Here is a 20,448-nt window from a genome sequence, read left to right on the forward strand (position 1 = left end):
GTCCATGGACACAATCACAGCAAAGAGTCTCAATGTGACAGTTTGGTTTTTATTAGAGCCTTAAACCAATTAATTGGTAAGGTGTTATGGCACAAGATCTTGGCATATATAGATGAAATAGTTATCCTTAGTTCTACATGGAAACATCTCTGTGAAACTATGGAGAGACAATTCCAGTGGTTGAGAAGTGGAAGAGTAACTAGCAAATTATGCAAATCACAACTTGGGTGCTGGAAGATAACATTTTTAGGTAATGTTACCAATAGGTGTGGTATTATTGATAAGTAAAAACTCAGAGCCACAAAATAAAGACTCAACTGAAAGCTTAGATATTATAAACTTTCACCAAGAGTTTGTAAAAGGTCAAACTATGGATGCTCCTGAGTTGTGGGATTTAACTGAAGCTAAATGGGACTGGAAGTGAACAAGTGTCCACAGAGATGAGTGTAAGAGAATTCGAAATTGCTTGTGTAATGCACTATTATTACTTCATCCAAATTTTGAGTATCCTCTCTAGAGGTATACAGATGCATCAGATTATGGATTACGGTGCACAGTTTTTAAATTTATTCAAGGACAAGTGTTGGATGGTCATTGCCCATCTGTATTCGCCAGTAGATCACTAACTCAACATGAACAGAATTATGGTAATACTGAAAAATGGGACCAAGGTTAGGGTTTAAAGTCTTGTGGATAACAAGGCCATTATAGAAGGAGCACAAGCTCATATTAAGAAACTATGGAAAAGGAAACTGACTGTGCCCTTTCAAAGGAGCCATCCTGGCACTTGCCTTAAAATAATTTGGGAAATCTTGCAAAACCTAAATCTGGATGGTTGGGTGGTGATTTGAACCATTGTTCTTCCAAATGTAAATTCAGTGTGCTAAACACTGCGACACATCCCTTGGTATTGCTGAAAAATAAGCTGTATGTGTTGTTTAGAGTTTTAAGTATAGTTCTGATCACAAAGCTCTGACATTTTTAATGCATAGTAAATTGTTACATTTGAGAGTTTTTAGATGCTACCTGTAATTACAGCAGTTTTACTTCCTTATAAGCTATATTAAAAGATATGAGAAATTAGTGTCAGCTAAGTTATCTCAATTACATCTGAGTATGCAAATGACTTCAGATGTTCCAGCAAGAGAGTGTTTTGGTGTTTACTTTACAGACCAGTACTTTAAGAAGATTTGTCTGTTTTTCAAAAATATTGTCAAACATTAAATGGAGATAAATATTTCCACTGAGTAATTACACAACTCCATGATAAGTCTTGTACAAACATTGACACCTCTAGTTTGAAATTGTATGACAATGTTCTGTTTAAGAAACCTTATAGCAGCAGCAGCACTTGTTACATACACATATACACTGAAGAGCCAAAGAAACTGGTACACCTATCTATTATCGCATAGGGCCCCATAAGCATGCAGAAGTGCCACAACAAGACATGGCATGGACATGAGTAACGTCTAAAGTAGCGCTGGAGGTAACTGACACCATGAACACTGTAGGGCTCTCTATAAACCCACAACAGTATGTGTGTGTGTGTGTGTGGGGGGGGGGGGGTGACAGAGATCTCTTCTGAACAGCAGGTTACAAGGTATCCCAGATATGCTCAATAATGTTCATGTCTGGGGAGTTTGGTGGCCAACAGAAGTGCTTAAACTCAGAAAAGTGTTCCTGGAGCCACTCTGTAGCAATTCTCGACATGTGGGGTATTACATTGTCCTGCTGGAATTGCCCAAGTCCATCTAAATGCACACTGGACATGAATGGATGCAGGTGATGAGACAGGATGCTTACATATGGGCCACCTGTCAGAGTCGTATCTAGGCGTATCAGGGGTCCCATATCATTCCAACGGCACATACCCCACACCAATACAGAGCCTCCATCAGTTTGAACAGTTCCCTGCTGTCATGCAGGGTCCATGGATTTATGAGATTGTCTCTATATCTGCACAAGTCCATCGACTTGATACAATTTGGAAAGCCTTATGTCGTGCAGTCATCAAGGGTACATGAGTGGGCCTTTGGCTCAAAAAGGCTCCTATTAATGATGTTTCATTGAATGGTTCGCATGCTGCCATTTGCTAATGGCCCAGCATTGAAATCTGCAGTGATTTGCAGAAGCGTTACACTTATGTCACGTTGGAAGTCTCTTCAGTTGTTGTTGGTCCCATTCTTGCAGGATCTTTTCCCGGCATCGGCAACGTTAGAGATTTGATGTTTTACCAGATTCCTGATACTCACAGTACACTCGTGAAATGATTGTATGGAAAAATTCCCACTTCATCGATACCTCAGAGATGCTGTGTCCCATCGCTCGTGATCCCACTATGGCACTATGTTTAAACTTACTTAAATCTTGGTAACCTGCCACTGTAGCAGCAGTAACCAATCTAATAACTGCGCCAGACATTTGTTGTCTTATATAGGCATTGCCGACCACAGCCATTCTGCCTATTTACATACCTCTTTATTTGAATACGCATGCCTATGCCAGTTTCTTTGGTGCTCCAGTGTATAAGTAAATACTATTATTTCAAGAAAATGAGTTATCTTGTCAAAAGAACTTTGTATAGGTAGACTCATTACATGCAGATTCATTTTCCATGTTTTCAGATTTATGTGATTTTAGTTTTAAGTCCAGCACTGCTACTAGTTAACAGTATGTAGAAGCAGTAATGCATCAGCACATATCAATGCATATCCTCTGTCATGTTTGTTGAGATGTGAATCGAAAGTTCAGGTCAGTAGAGCTGTGAAGTTTCACTTGACAGGGTTTGATTTAAAATGTCAGTTAAAAGAAAAGAATGTGTGCCTGTTGAAGGAAAGTAGCATGTGCGAAGGTTATATTCAGCAGAAACAAAGCTGGAAGGTTTGGACTGCTAGACTTTCAGCATACTCTGGTACTTACTGAATCCACTGTGAGGACTATTTGTGACAAAGTGAATCAACTCGAAAAACTGCTCAATCTTCAGTTAACTTAAGTGTGACTAGAGTGATCAAATCTCCCTTGGAGGTGATGGAAAGAATAGAAATATGCTAAGCCACTGGACTGAGCACCACAGCCAACATTACCTTGATAATGTTCCTAACCATCCACTTTCCATTATTGATTCAAATAAAAACATTAAGTTCTGTTTCTGCCACCAAACACTACATCTATCCTGCAACCAATGGACCAGGGAGTTATTTCTACATTCAAGAAATACTATATGCATACAATTTTCTCCAAACTCATAGAAGAATGTGATCCAAGTGACGAACTTACCATCAAGATTTTCTGGCAACAGTTTACTATCAAGACGGCAGTTGATGTTATTAGAGATGTTTGGATTGATGTCACTCCAAAATATATGAATGTTATATGGAGGAAACTGTGTTCCGAAGCTGTGCCAATGCTAAAAGATGAAGTAATCACTCATATCACTGCTGCAGCAAAAGAAACTGTGGACGTGGTACGCCAGATTGGGTGACATTGGCGAAGAGAATGTGTGTGCCCTCCTGAACTCTCATTCAGACGATCTGAGCAGTGAAGATTTGATAGTTTTCAGTGAGATTAGTAATAAAGATAAAACATACATTGAGGAAGTTCAGCCTGTTGGAAAGCTGACAACAAAGAAAATGGCTGAGTCTTCCAGAATGATCAATGCTGCAACGAGAATTTTTTGGGGAACATGATCCTGAAAAAGTACAAAGAGTGCAATAGTGAAGAGAGATGTTGAACATTCTCTTAAATGTTATAAAGAGTTGTACAGTCAAATGCCAAATGAAATTACACAGCTACCAATTAAATATTTCTTTGCAATGTAGTGTGGCCCTTCGAATGAATGTAAAGTGTCTAGTGAGAACACTTCAGCTACAAAGGATTTTAATGTAAAGAAATACATCACAGAACCTAAACTGACCGTAGCATCATTAAATTCTTCTGATTCAGATGATCCATACACTATTTAGGATGCAGACTTAATGATAAAGATTTCAGTGTATCATCGTGTGTTTTAGAGTTAAACCTTTAAGTGTATACATTTTGTATTAAAATGCATTTCAGAAAGATGGTAATGCTTATTTTTGGTAAAAACATTACGAAACTCTGCTGTTTTAAACTTAATATGTGAGTAAATTATAACCTAATGTCATATTTTAAGTATAAAATGACTCTCGATTTACACAAATTTGGTATGTGTGACAATTCTATGGAACATAAGTATCACACATAATGACACTTACCCGTACATGTGCAATATCTGTCAGAAAATTAAAGCAAGCATGGTACACCAGTATAATGAATTGCAAAATATTTTTCCACGGTGGTTCTCCACAGAGGTAATATATTTAATTAAGGACATTTTTACATATCCTATCAACTGCTGTGTAAACTTTATAGAAATGTGTTGGCAGGTTGATGGCTGACTTGGTCAAAAATGGAAACTATGTTGGGAGAGGGACCAGGAAAAATACTTACAGTGAATTCAAGAAAGTAGTGAAAATTAGGAAAAAAAAACAATGGAACAGGGCATACTGGCCACATGCAGTGTGGGTCATATGGTGTTGGTTTATGGTCATCAGATAAGCAAACTAAGAAAAAGCTTCCTTGTATGAAGGACTATTCTTCATCAAACCCATGCCTCATCCAAAGGCAGCTGTTTTACTTGTGGCAGAGAACAAGGCTTGTATAGTGGCCATGATTTGAAGAAGTTTCTATATGGACATATGAATCCATTGAATAACAAAAAAATATACAGGAGGAGCAATAGTAATTACTTACTGAGGAGATGATATTTAAGAGTATATTATTACTAGTTATAAGTCCATTGAGGCTGATACTTTGAGGGAAGAAGATAACAGACTTTTGTGTTCACTTGAGTTTTATTTTACTCTTTTTGATCGAAACCAAAGCCAGTCACCCTCCTCCAAACCTCCCTCTTCTGCTTCACCCCCCATCTCTCTTTGTCACTCCACCCAACACAACTCCTCACCCCAGTGGAGCTGCAATTCCAGCACAGCATATTCTGCCGACACAATGTAGCCGTTCAGCTACCAAAGTTCTCAATCCTGTTTATGTGCGATGTGCATTTCAATGGTTATTGCCCCTAATGTTTGAGGAGTTGTTACACTGAAAATAGGTATACATAAACAAATAATTACAGAGAGTATCACTTTCCATACTGATGTCAGCGTATCCTTTGATCGATACAGTGGAACCACATCCATATGGAATATATGACTGCTCATAATTTTTAGTATTATACAAAATGACCACCAGTCTTATCTTCTGAATAATATATCAAGTAATGATCTCATTGCTAAATAAAAAAAAGTAAGTTGACATGTGTTCCATCTCCAGACGCGTGATATGTTATTACTAATACAGATTCCATTATTTTGTGGGAGTTTCAGACTTTCTTCTGAATCACTGGGCAGCAGTGAGGATTTGGTGGCACTCACCTGCTAACTCTGGACAACAGGTGTGGACTGCCAGCCAGTTTTGTTGGATATGCAAAGAAAAAACGATTTTGAATATGAAGATATACAATGATCTTTTTTAAAATGAATTTTAATATGCTGGATCTTCAGTCAGATTTTTGTATGACTTCCTGTATCAAGCAGAGCTCATGTAAGGTTCATGTTGATGTTAATAAATAAGCAATGAATGTTATTTATACAGTTTGTTATTGAAATCCTCAATACAACAAAAAGATATTTTTGATTTGTCTACAACTGAAGCTCAAGTAATGGAGTGAGATTCCAGAATGGAGGTATTGAGTTGAGTTTAATTTGGAAATGTAGTTCAAAACACGAGTCAAGAAGTAACTCTTTAAACTGTGAATTACAGCTCTAAAGTAGTATGCAGGGCTGGACCACTGCAACAGGTTTGTTTGACCGACGGGAGAGTGGCACTGAAATCCTGAAAAACCTGAATTTACAGACACTTGAAGAAAGATGTCAAACACCTTACAAAAGCTTGCATACAAAATGCAAGAGCCAGTAGTAAGGGAGGGATATAGGAACTACTGTAGTCTCCTACATACAGTTCCTGTAAGAACTGCATAACTGTAATTAGTTGAATTAATAAGTGCATAGGGGCATTTCAGCAGCCATTCTTCCTGCCCTCCATACACAAATTGAATGGGCACAAATATTAATATGTAGTACAAAGAGCCCTCTGTCATGTATTTTGCACTGGGAAGGGTAGTCAAATCCCCTGTTGGAGGATATGGTTGAGCTTTTTAAGGCTAGAGTGATATTGCGTGATCAGAGGAGTGCTGGTCGGTGGCTGGTTAATAGGTTTATTGGTGTCAGAGGAGCAGATGGTATATGAGATTTGTTTATGGATGAAGTGTATAGGATACTGTCTGTCAGTAAAGGCTCTAGTAAGGTTGTCGGTATATTTTGGTAATTCCTGTTTATCACAGCAGATGTGGCATCCATGGGTGGCAAGACTGTAAGGAAGAGACCTTTCGACTTGGAACTAGTGACAGCTCTCAGAGTGGAGATACTGTTGGCGAGTGGTGCAGCTGGCCGTGGCGGTCAAGCGGTTCTAGGCACTTCAGTCCCGAACCACGTGACTGCTACGGTCACAGGTTCGAATCCTGCCTCGGGCATGGATGTGTATGATGTCCTTAGGTTAGTTAGGTTTAAGTAGTTTTAAGTTCTAGGGGACTGATGACCTCAGATGTTAAGTCCCATAGTGCTCAAAGCTATTTGAACCACTTTGAGTGGTGCACTTGATATGGACAGATGTATTTATGGACAAATCTAAAGAATGGAGATTGACATCTAGGAATTTGGCTCGATGTGTTGAGAGTGATCAGTTGAAGCGGATTTTTGCCCCTTCCTCCCCCCCCCCCCCCCCCCCCATAGTTTTTTCATCTTGCTGCATGACTGCAGAGTTATCTGTCCAAAGCCCTGCCTCTTTAATGCTACGCCCTCTTTGCATCCTCCCTTTCTCCCTCCCCACCTCCATCAGATCAGGCAACTGCTTTCAATAAATAATTATCTACAATAAATCTCTTCTTGCCCATGGGAGTGATGATTTTTATGTCTGTGTGATTGTCTGTCTGAATATGTCTACTTTTGCTAGAAAAAGAGCTAGAGCTTCAAAGGTAGTTTGAATGCAGTTTCCTTTTACATGTTTCTCTGCTCCACGCATGTCTGTTAAAGGTGACTGGCTGCCTTTCCCTTACTTTATGTATTTGTTCATCCAGGGAATTCCATTATTGTTAAAAAATTAATTAAGTAGAGATCTTGTTAGTTTGGACATATATTAGGTTATTTGTCTAACCTGCCATTTGTCACTGCAACAGTTCCTGATAGGCTGGAGTATGATGAAGTTAAGTTTCTATATACAAATGGAGATAAACAAATCCCAAAAAACTTCCATCTAATTTTACTTCACTCAGCACTCTCAAAAGTTTCAGAAAAGATAATACACAATGGCATCTTAACAGTCTAACTAAAAATACACTACTGGTCATTAAAATTGCTACACCAAGAAGAAATGTAGATGATGAATGAGTATTCATTGGACAAATATACCGGGTGTTCAAAAAGTTAGCATAAATTTGAAAACTTAATAAACCACAGAATAATGTAGATAGAGAGGAAAAAATTGGCGCACATGCTTGGAATGACATGGGGTTTTATCAGAACAAAAAAAAAATTCACAAAATGTCCGACAGATGGCGCTGGACAGCAAAACATCAGTGACTGTGCATGACAATCATGTATAAAAGAAGCTGTAATGAGAGAGAGAATCAGATGCACCAGCAGTCGCAGGGTGTTGACGTTACCTGAAAAGGCGCTTTTAGTGAAGTTTTGTTATCAGAATGGGGAATGAGCTAGTTCAGCATTACAATCCTATCGCCACAGGAAGGGGACTCAAATGGGTAAAGGTCCATTGACAAATGCACCTGTGGCAAGAATGATTTCGAAGTTCGAAGCCACGCGTTGTTTAGACGATAGACCCCATAGTGGCCGACTGAGCACAAGGCACAATGCTGCTGAGGCAGTTCAGGAAGAAATGGAGACTGTAGCGGGTTAATCTATGCACGGGGAAGTTAGCGCTCGTGCAGTCGCACATTGCACGGGGAAGTTAGCGCTCGTGCAGTCGCACATTGCACCAGCATTCCATACACTACTGTTTGGTTGGCACTGAGGCTTACCCTCCGATGCTATCCGTACAAAATCCATCGGCATCATGTGCCATTACCTGGCGATTTAGTGAAGCGGAGAGCATTTGCAGTGTGGCCGTTTCAAAAGATGGCGGAAGAAGACGATTGGTTGAGTAACATGTTGTGGACCGACGAAGCACATTTCATGCTCCGAGGGTCTGTCAACGCCCACAACTGCAGAATTTGGGCTACCGAAAATCCTAGAACCGTTGTGGAAACTCCATTGCACAATGAGGTCATGGAATGGGTTGGATTTACCACATCTACCGTTATCGCGCCTTTTTTCTTCGAGGAAATGCGTTATTCTGGTTTTGTAACTGCTACCGTAATGGGTGAGAGGTACGCCAATATGTTATAGAATCGCATCATCCCCAGCCTGGCTGATAAACACCTGCTGGAACGTACGATGTTTATGCAGGATGGCGCTCCACCCCATATTGCTAGATGTGTGAAAGATCTCTTGCGCACATCATTTGGTGATGATCGTGTGCTCAGCCGCCACTTTCGTCATGCTTGGCCTCCCAGGTCCCCAGACCTCAGTCCGTGCGGTTATTGGCTTTGGGGTTACCTGAAGTCGCAAGTGTATCGTGATCGACCGACATCTCTAGGGATGCTGAAAGACAACATCCGACACCAATGCCTCATCATAACTCCGGACATGCTTTACAGTGCTGTTAACAACATTATTCCTCGACTATAGCTATTGTTGAGGAATGATGGTGGACATATTGGGCATTTCCTGTAAAGAACATCATCTTTGCTTTGTCTTACTTTGTTATGCTAATTATTGCTATTCTGATCAGATGAAGCGCCGTCTGTCGGACATTTTTTGAACTTTTTAATTTTTTTGGTTCTAATAAAACCCCATGTCATTCCAAGCATGTGTGTCAATTTGTACCTCTCTATCTACATTACTCCGTGATTTATTCAGTTTTCAAATTTATACTGACTTTTTGATCACCCGGTATTACACTAGAACCGACATGTGATTAAATTTTCACGCAACTTGGGTGTATAGATCCTGAGAAATCAGTACCCAGAACAACCACCTCTGGCCGTAATAACGGCCTTGACATGCCTGGGCATTGAGTCAAACAGAGCTTGGATGGCATGTACAGGTACAGCTGCCCATGCAGCTTCAACACGATACCACAATTCATCAAGAGTAGTGACTGGCGTATTGTGATAAGCCAGTTGCTCGGCCACCATTGACCAGATGTTTTCAGTTGGTGAGAGATCTGGAGAATGTGCTGAACAGGGCAGCAGTCGAACATTTTCTGTATCCAGAAAGGCCCTTATAGGACCTGCAACATGCGGTCATGCATTATCCTGCTGAAATGTAGGGTTTCGCAGGGATCGAATGAAGGGTAGAGCCACGGGTCATAACACATCAGAAATGTAACATCCACTGTTCAAGGTGCCATCAATGCGAACAAGAGATAACCGAGACGTGTAACCAATGGCACCCCATACCATCACACCGGGTGATACGCCAGTATGGCGATGACGAATACAAGCTTCCAATTTGCGTTCACTGCGATGCCGCCAAACACGGATGCGACCATCATGATGCTGTAAACAGAACCTGGATTCATCCAAAAAAATGACATTTTGCCATTCGTGCACCCAGGTTCGTCATTGAGTACACCATCGCAGGCGCTCCTGTCTGTGATGCAGCATCAAGAGTAACCGCAGCCATGGTCTCCGAGCCAATAGTCCATGTTGCTGCAAACGTTGTCGAACAGTTCGTGCAGATTGTTGTTGTCTTGCAAACGTCCCCATCTGTTGACTCAGGGATCGAGACATGGCTGCACGATCCGTTACAGCAATGCGGAAAAGATGCCTGCCATCTCGACTGCTAGTGATACGAGGCTGTTGGGATCCAGCATGGTGTTCCATATTACCCTCCTGAACCCAACGATTCCATGTTCTGCTAATAGTCATTGGATCTCGACCAACACGAGCAGCAATGTCACGATACGATAAAACACAATCGCGATAGGCTACAATTCGACCTTTATCAAAGTCGGAAACATGATGGTACACATTTCTCCTCATTACACGAGGCATCACAACAACGTTTCACCAGGCAACGCAGGTCAACTGCTGTTTGTGTGAGAAATCGGTGGGAAACTTTCCTCATGTCAGCACGTTGTAGGTGTCGCCACCAGTGCCAACCTTGTGTGAATGCTCTGAAAATCTAATCATTTGCATATCACAGCATCTTCTTCCTGTCGGTTAAATTTTGCATCTATAGCATGTCATCTTCATGGTGTAGCAATTTTAATGGCCAGTAGTGTAATATACTTTCAAAGTCACAGTTGGGATTTCTAATGAGTTCTGATATTGAGAAGGCTATTAATATTTCAGATATAATGTGCTTAATTGGTTAGACAATAAATTATGAACTGTTGGTATACTATATGATCTATCAGAGGCATTTAACTAAATTAGAATACTGTGGTGTAAAAAGAAATGTTGCAGAATGGTTCAAAATATATCTCTTTGACAGAAAAAAGGATTTCAATAGGAAAGTGTGTTGTATTAAGCTATCGGTCATCATCTAGCTGGGATCTAATCACATCTGGTGTCCCAGAAGATACCATTTTAGGGTCCCCAACATTATTGTTAGTATTAATTACCTTTAACCAGTAACTTTATTAGACACAAAGTTTGTTTTCTTTGCAGATGATACAAACATTTCATTAAATAGCAAATAAAGTATAGTTTTAGGAAGATCAACTAATGAAATTTTTCCTGCCCATTGATAAATGATTCCTAGCTAATACTTTTCAATAAACTTTGAAAAGACACACTATATGCAGTTCAGAATTCAGTACCTACAAACAAGTCCATCTCAGAGACCTACACAAATTAATGAAGCTTCTCTTAACAAGATGGGTGCATTCTGATATCTAGGTTCTTGAGTACTAAGTGATGGCTATGTGAATGAGGATGTACAAACAAGAATCAAACTAACCTGGATGCAATTTGGAGATGTCACAAGTGTTCCCTGGGAAAAGAAGATGCTTGTCCTCCTAAAATCAAATATACCGGGTGTCCCAAAAAGACTGCCCCGATTTTAAATAGAATTGTTTATTAAGAAGAAGGGCTTAATACCAACAAATTGCATACTAAATTACTCGGAAAAGACAGAAGTTTATAAAAATCCATCATAAATGTTCAATATTTCCTCCAATGGCTGCATGGACGACATCTAGCTGATAGCCGAATTCATCCCAAACTGAGCGTAAGGTGTCTCCTGTCACTGAAGATACAGCAGCTGATATTCTGGTTTTTAGTTTATCAATGTCACAAGGTAAGGGAGGAACATAAAAACATTGTTTAACATATCCCACAGGAAGAAATCACATGGTGTTAAATCAGGGGCCCTAGGAGGCCAAGAGTGTAAAGCCTGGTCTCGTGGTCATGTAGGCCCTATCCAACATTGAGGCATGTTGGCATTGAAGGAACTGCACTCATAGTGACATCTAGCAGTTTTTTTTCTGAAACTGTAGACCATGCCGATTACATCTAGTGCTGTTTCAGTTACCTAGTGACATTTGTCTCAATATTATTACAAGTTAAAATATGGCCATTCTTTTTGGGACACCCTTTACAATGCACAAAGATAAGAGCTATTGCATTATATGGTACTGAGTGTTGGCCTGCACTCAGAAGTGCTGAGCACTTGGTACATGTCATGGAAATGTGGATATACTGAGAGGATCATTAGGTTTTTCTCTTCTCAACCATACCAACAATACAATGATTTGACAACTAGCTGGAGCGGCTTTAGTCGCTGAGAATATGCAAGACTGGATACTTTGTTGGTGTGGATGCTCACAGAGGCACCACCTAGATCAGTCATCAGCTCAGCCAATCATCTCAATGTCAAATAAGACCCAAAAAGTGGGCCCCATTCGAATGAGAAAGCTATAGTAGTAGTAATAGGAGGAGGAGGAAGAGGAAAAAGACAAAGAAGAAGTGGAAGAAGATGCAGTTCAGGACTTGTAAGAGGTTTCCTCCCAGTATATGTATAATATATAACATGCAGACAGAGGAGCTGACAGTGTTAGATTCTTGGAATTGAATTTTGATACTAAATTCAGTTGGAAGAAGTATATTAGAGAGCCGATAAAGCACTTAAAGAAATCTTTATTTGCAATGCAGATACTGTCAGACATGGGCAATATAAAAATTAAAAAGCTAGCACATTTCACTTACTTTCATTCCACAATTATTTTTGGGCAGCTCATCAAGAGAAGCTAAAGTTTTCCAAGTTCAAAAGCATTTAATACAAATTATTAGTGGTTTGAACTCAAGAACATTCTCTACAGGCCCAGTCAACAAACAGGAATACTAAATACTGCTTCTCAATACCTTTATTCCTTATGAAATTTGTCATAAACATATTCATGGAATCAATACTAGAAATATGAATAATATTTACAGAACTTTAAAGTCACTTATTTTGAACCTGAATGCTATTCATTATTCAGGAACACAACTTTCTATAACTTGCCAGCAGCCTCAAACTTTTTATTACATCAACTATTTTTCAGTAAAACCAATTGATGAACATATCAATCAAAGTGGGCAATACAAAAAATTTGACTTCTGCTCATCTCCACTGCAGTAATGAAATAAATGCAAGTAAGTGTTTGAAATTGATTTTCTGTTTTATAATGCATGGCTACAACAGTCTAAGAATTATCATACGAATCTCATTGTGTTAATTAGTTACATTTTTGTAACAGGTTTATTATTGTAATTTCTTAGACTTTCCCGGCGATTTGATGACATCTCGTGGAAATCGGGTTTTCTGCCGGATATCAGCGTCTTCCAAACACGATATTTCGACGTCATTACTTGACGTCTTCATCAGGTGTTCCCTGAGACTGGGAACACCTGATGAAGACGTCAAGTAATGACGTCGAAATACCGTGTTTGGAAGATGCTGATATCCAGCAGAAAACCTGATTTCTATGAGATGTCAGGTTTATTATTATCTCCTAAATGAAAATATGTTTGAAATGTTTTGACTTATTGCAGATCCATGAGGACCATTTCCCTTAGGATCTGTGGGTGGAATAGTAGCACATACCTCTTTTTGTAAATATGTACTATGTATTCTTATGTTATGACATGTTCTACATCCTTGAAGATCTCCTCACATTTTTTGTCATCAGCAAAAGATGCAATATAACCTACATTGCCCTTGGTCTGCTGCTGTGGAAAGGTGTCTGTCCTGTTCACTAAAAAACTAAACATTTCCCACCTGAAGATGAAGCTATGAACCACTGAAATGCGTAGTGGCAAAATAAACGACTCATGCAGAAAACTTTTATTTGTATTTATCAACAGCCACAGCCCTAATGATGACGTCTTTTATGGAAAAAATATTCCTATCTCATTTCTAACATAATCTCAAAACTGTGTTCTTTCTTTCAGCTCTTCTTCCATGAACTATATATCTCTTTACCTCATTCTGTCATTTATTCTTCTCTCTGCATTTAATTTCTGCGCATTTTTTACGGACACCTTAAGAAAATATTTCTAATTTTGAAAGCTGGGAACTGTTACATTTGGCATTCGGGTGTAGCTACCACTGAAATTAACACAACTTAAGGTAGATACTGCAAATATAATTACCGCTGATGAAAACAAGACAAGTTAAATTTGTCAGCTGTGACTGTCTAACTAATTTAAATATCTATTGATTTCAAACATTTTCATGGAAACCTCACCACGAAGGAATTATCCAAGTGGGACAGAAATCAGTAAATATAATGAACATGTGCAGAAAAACAATTGATTACAATTTCAGAAAAAATCAATGATTTATTCAAGAGAAAGAGCTTCACAAACTGAACAAGTGAATAACACGTTGGTCCACCCCTGGCCCTTATGCAAGCAGTTATTCAGCTGGGCTTCATTGATGTGTTGTGGATGATAACCAAAGGGGTTCTCCTATGAAATGAAATGGCATCCTAGGCCGTCACTTCGGATTGCTGAACCCTATGGTGGCTGACAGTCAAGTTGGTATCCCAGCACTCTCCAGAGCCTCTTCAGACATGTCTTCATTGGTCTCTGAGGCCTGGACTTTCATTGACGGTAGTACAACTGCCATCAGTGATTAGCCCCACTTTGAACTGAGCCCCAGTGACCAGTGAAGAAGTGTCTGGAGGTGCCCTGGACAGTGGTGGGATACCAAACTGACTGTCACCTGCCATATTACCCAACAACCAGGAGTGATTATCTGGTGCGCCATTTCATTTCACAGCAGGACCCCTTTGGTTGTCATTACGGCACCCTTAAAGCATGGCAGTACACTGATGATATTCTATGCCCTGTTGTATTGCCCTTCATGGCAAGACGTCCTGGGCTTACATTTCAGCAAGATAAAGCCCTATTGCACATCACGAGAATTTCTATTGTTTGTCTTCATGCTTGCTAAATCCTTCTTTGGGCAGCAAGGTCGCCAGTTCTCTCCCCAATTGAAAACCTTTGGAGCATTATGTGCAGGACCCTCCAACCAGCTCAGGATTTTGATGATCTAACACACCAGTTGGACATAACTTGGCACACTATCCCTCAGGTCATTCAACAACTCTATCAATCAATGCCAAGCTGAATAACTGCTTGCATAAGGGCCAGCGGTGGACCAACATATTACTGACTTGCTGAATTTTTGAAGCTTTTTCTCTTGAATAAATCACATATTTTTTCTGGAATTGTATTTATTTGTTTGTCTGTAGATGTATACCACATCTACTGATTTCTGTCCCATTTGGATAATTCTTTTTTAGTTGCATTTTTTTTAATACCAAATTGGGCACATGGGGGATATTGAATGTATAAAGTAAGGGTGACATGAATGGTCATTTGTTTGTTTGGCTCATAGGAATGTCATAGAAATGTTTAAAGACACACTGGCAGACTGCTGAGGGCAGATACAAATTATCCCACAAAGGCTCTTACAAAGTTTCGAGAGCCAGTATTTATTGATGCATTCTTATTCCCCTTATGTATTGCTCCTCTATGGACGACTAACTACAGCAAGCACAGAGGCACTTTAGACATCCTGCTCATTACACAATTGGAGCTGGACAAAACCCTTGCCAATACCCTCTGCCCTGTACTTCATAGTAGTATTTATGCAGATACAATTCTGCCAAGAGACACACACATCAGTTATCAAAGTGCATGAGAGGAAAACAATTTTAGGTAAAGGACAGATTGCTACTCACTGCAAAGATGTCCTATTGAGTTGCAGACAGCCATAACGAAAACAAATCTTTTCACAGTGTCTGTCTGCAACCCAGCGAGTCATGTTTACAGTGAGTACCAACTGATCCTCTCCCTAATACTGTTAATTTTCCGATGTAGAGTTTACACTGTCTGGAATAGAATTTCCAACTTTTTCATTCAATGTTGACAAGAATTGCATCAGGAATCATGTCAAACATTAGGTAGTGATTAAATTGGGGTTAACTGTTAGTACATGTAGCGTGAGGCTATTGTCCATATACTTAACTATTTAAAGAGCTCTTCCAGTAACATTTAGCTGTGGTAGGGTACATTGCCAATTTTCTAAATTACCATAATGTGGACTGCTTGTGTCAAACTATAAATTTATATTGCACTATTAGCTGTTGTGCATATTTAGACTGTGTAACCATTTTCCAGTGATAATATACTGTAGCCTACTGAATAGACACATTTGGATTGCAGCTGAAGCGTTTATTAGATCATTTAATAGTAAAAACTGCCACTCCCCTTTTTGAAGACGCTGTTTTGTTGTGCACACTCATTGGTTTTTTTGGCGTGACTCTTTGCATTTTTGTGTTAGGTAAAGTGTGCAGTTAATGGTTTCTACATTTTAAACAGCAGTCTAAAAGAGGTCCTTTTATACACTGCATATTGTCATTATTGCTCACTTGTGAGCAACGAAAATTTTCTTCCTAAATGAAGAGTTGCGCCAGAATACAATGGTATGAGCGAATTAAAACAGAGAAAGTAAGCCAACTTTTAGAACTTTTGATGTCAAAAAGCAAATACTGGGATGATTCCTTTAAAAATGGCACCACCAATTTCCTTCCTCAATTAGAACCTGTGCACCAGCTGTAATGGCCACATTAAAATCTGATCTTCTCTCTTTGTAAACACCTAAGAATTTAGAACATTCATTTTCTTCATTCATTCATTTTTCTGACATGCATAATTTTTAACAGTGTGGTCAGGTTAGGTGTAACACAGAATTGTATATACAGTATTTTGTTTTATGTTAAGTTCAATTACAGTCTGTTTGCAGAATACCAGTTATGAATTTTAAAGAAAATTTTAATTTACAGTGCTGAGTTCCTCAGTTGGTTGTGATTATTAAGCCTGAATCATTAGCAAGCTGAATTCTTTCTGTTTCTTTGATGTACAATGGCAGCTTATTTACATAAAGCAAGAACAAGAGTAGGCCCAATGCTGATCCCTGTGGTACGGTTTAGTGATTAGTCCCCATTCTGAAGATGCTGTTGCATTGCATATAGTGATAAGATTTCACAGGGTGACAAGCTGAATTCTTTTAGCTAGATTAACTATACAGCCAAACGCTTCTACATTTGTATGTTTCATGACTGCAGATCTTAATATTTCTGCACATTGAGAGACAGTGGTCAGTATTCACAACAGATAAGCATTTTTTCATGGTGCATTGGATACTACTATGTTTTTCATTGAATGAGCCTCTCTCACATATAACTGCAGCATATGTAGAAAGTCTAAGATTTCACATAATACTTCCAGCTAAGGCATTCTTTTACATAAAACAAATAATAATAAATAAACAAAATCATCATGAGAAAGTAAGAGTGGTATCACAGTTAATGTTCCTGTGATAATAAGGGTTGTCAAATATTCATTTTGTTTCATATTTCCACCTGCTGCAAGTGACAATATTTATGCTGCTTCCCAAATATTAATGATTTTAATGGAAATGTATTTAATTTCTTGTCTGTGTTTGGAGTTATTCACTATAAACTACTACATTTTGTCTATGATCACTATTTCAGTAACAGTATTCCTGTGACAGAAATCTAACATGCACACCTTCAAAACAAAATTTTTGTACTGCTTTTAAGTATCCCATCTGTCTCCACATATGAATGTTTGCTGTAATATTTTTATATACAATATTCTGGAATTATTATCTTAACTGACCAACTGACCTGCATCCATATTATTCCCAGAAAGAAAAAAATGCATTACACTCTATTCACCATAATACTAATGAGGGGCTTGATGGGTCGAGACGGCTCATTTTTTATGCAAACTCAATACAAGGCTTATTTTATCCTCCCGTTGTATCATGGTAGTCATAAACCTGTTGTCATTACAAAAACAGACAGGTTCACAGCCCCACAATTTGTGTGTTATGGCATCGTCAAAACTAAAACATTCCTTTTAATCTTCAGCAAACATTGGTCGGCATTAGTTGAACCTCAAATTGTTCACAATAATACTGCAGTTTGCTCAATCAAAGTTCTACATTGCACATCATAAGACTACTTACAACCTATTATTTACGTGATCAGCTGGGAGCTCATGTGTAAGAGGAACACAAGTCAACAGCATACGCAGCTATTGGAAGCTCATGTGTAACTAACTGGGTGAAGCAAGTATTCGAACGACCGGATTAACTTATGAGCGTGAAACAGGACATTGTGAAGGTGTCTGTTCGGCCTCACTCAGTTACGATCATTTAGAGTGCCAGGAACAATATGCCCATTCGGGGAAGTACACTGCCCATGACAGCAGTCCGATTACGTTATCTTCCTTGTAACGCCAACATGAACCTAATTTTAAGTTACTAATAAAAATTACTGTTCTCTGTAAGTGCACTATTTCTGTTCCCATATGTGTACTGTCCATTCTTGGACTTTCCATTCGTGGTAGTAAATAAGCACCGGAAAAATGAACATTTGGATTAGTATGCCGAAACCAATCAAAATGTATCAATTTCAAACTTTTTTCGGTGAAGGTAAGTTAATTATTTTACAGGATGCATCTTTCACATACATTGTTCAAACCATGGCAATTGTTGACAGCCACAGCCATATGATGACAACTCAGCACCGTGTATTTGTTGCTACTGCCTATCGATACGACAATCGATAGGAGAGATGAAGTTTACTCCAATCGAAGGAAAAGATTTGAACGTGAATGGGAGATATGTGCAGAAATTTTTTTTTTTATTCGTGTCAGAAGCACCATGGATACAGGAATATAAAAAATGAATAGCAGACAGAAAAAAAATTAATTACAGGCATATGAAAATATATATAAAATATATATACAAATATGTGTGCACAGAAACAAAATGTTATAGGCATTTAGCCCATAAGCGGGCTACGTCGACAGCATTTGGGGTTGCCAACATCAGATCCTCTAAAGTGCAGTGTGAAGGGCATTCAGGGCAGTTATACATGTGCTGGGTCGTCTGCACCTCTCCACAGTCGCAGTGATTGGATGTAGTAGAATATCCCCACTTCTGAAGGTTATCTCTTGACCGTGCAGTGTTGGTGCGTAGCCTGTTTAGTGATCTCCAGACCACCCAATCCTCATCGTAACCTGGTACCAATTCTTCCTTTGGTTCCATCCAGCGCCCTTCTCCCGACCGCTTCCATCTCTCCACCCTAGATCCAGGTTGGTCGCTGTAATCTTCGGTTGCTCTGAGAAAACTGCGTCTAGATTTCAAGCGTTTGGTGGCTGGCTGAGTTTTGTGGAGGGGGTGGCTCTCTGCCATCTCAGCCCTCGCTCTTTCACTATAGGCTGCCGCTTCTCTTCGCACTGCAGGAGGTGCAATCCCAGCAAGATGGTAGAGCTTGTCTGTTGGCGTCGGTTTCAGACATCCAGTGACGAGCCTGCAGGTCTCGTTCAGAGCAATGTCGACCTGTTTAGCGTGGGTAGAGTTGTACCAGACACTGCTTGCATATTCGCCTGCTGGGAAGCAAACTGCTAGTGCTGTGGTCCTCACTACCTCTGGTTTTGCGCCCCAGGAGGAGTTCGTTATTTTCCGAAGAATATTATTTCTGCCGCTCACCTTCATTTTGGTGTTAATACAGTGCTGTTTATACGTCAGAGCCCTGTCTAGGGTTACTCCTAGGTATTTGGGGTTAACGCAGTGTTCGAGGAGTGTGTCCTTCCAGAAGACCCGCAGCTTACGGGGTGCCTGCTTGTTACGGAGATGGAAGGCGCAAACTTGTGTTTTGCTAGGGTTCGGCTTGAGTTGATTGTCGGCGTAGTACTGACAGAGCATGTCTAGCACATCCGTGAGCTTTGTCTCAGCATCCTCAAAGGAGTCACCCTGTACGGCCATAGCACGGTCATCGGCGTAGATATAGTTTTCCGTGCCAGCTGGCAGTGGTTGATCGTTGGTGTATATGTTAAAAAGTAAGGGTGCCAGTACGCTGCCCTGAGGGAGACCATTTTTCTGGGCCCACCACCTGCTATGCATCCCTTGGAATTCCACAGAGAACCTACGGTTCTCTAACAGACTTCTAACTGTGGATGTGAATTTAAAGTCCCTGGTAATGGCATACAGCTTCTTCATTAGCAGACGTAAGTTGATGGTGTCATATGCGGCTGTCAAGTCTATAAAGGCGACACCGGTTATTTTCCGGTTCTCATAGCTGTCTTCAATCAGCTGCGTGAGGTTAATTACCTGAGATGTAGTGCTTTTCCCTGGGCGGAAACCTGCTTGCTGGGGGATTAGGTAGGGTTCTATAGCACTGTAGAGGAGATCCTGGAGTATTCTTTCAAAGATTTTAAAGATATGGCAGAGAAGTGATACGGGTCGGAAATTTCTGGGGTCATCAGCGTTTTTGCCTGGTTTTAAAATGGCATAACTTTAGCCTTCCTCCAGATTGTGGGAATCTGACCTGTTTCCATGCAATTGTTAAACAGTTTCAGTAGCCATTGTTTAACGTTGGGACCAAAGTGTTTAATCTGTTCAACAAAAATCCCGTCCAGGCCCGGGGCCTTCCTTAGCTTGCATTTCGCTATGGCTTTGTCCAGATCTGCCATTGTGAGAGGGGTGGCCAGAGTTGAATTTTCTTGGTGTTCAATCCTGTCTATTTTGGTCTCCAACTTCCTGATTTTGGTGTCAGGTTTCCCATTCTTGAGAAGCTGGTGGGCTATTTGGTCGGCTGTGACGGGAGCATGTCCTGGAGAGAAAGTTGGGTCATTGTCGAGACTTTTAAGGAGTGTCC

General features: G+C 39.9%; 1 protein-coding gene across 1 annotated transcript in view; it reads right to left on the bottom strand.

Annotated features, from left to right (window-relative positions):
• Positions 1 to 18,311, bottom strand: part of LOC126450657 (uncharacterized) — a 49,741-nt gene extending 31,430 nt beyond the window's left edge. The window contains exon 1 of the mRNA XM_050091028.1: positions 18,257 to 18,311. The gene's annotated coding sequence lies outside the window, so the exon portion shown is untranslated. The remainder of the gene's footprint in view (positions 1 to 18,256) is intronic.
• Positions 18,312 to 20,448: the final 2,137 nt, after the last annotated feature.

The sequence above is a fragment of the Schistocerca serialis genome, chromosome 1, assembly GCF_023864345.2.
Source record: "Schistocerca serialis cubense isolate TAMUIC-IGC-003099 chromosome 1, iqSchSeri2.2, whole genome shotgun sequence".
NCBI lineage: Eukaryota > Metazoa > Arthropoda > Insecta > Orthoptera > Acrididae > Schistocerca > Schistocerca serialis.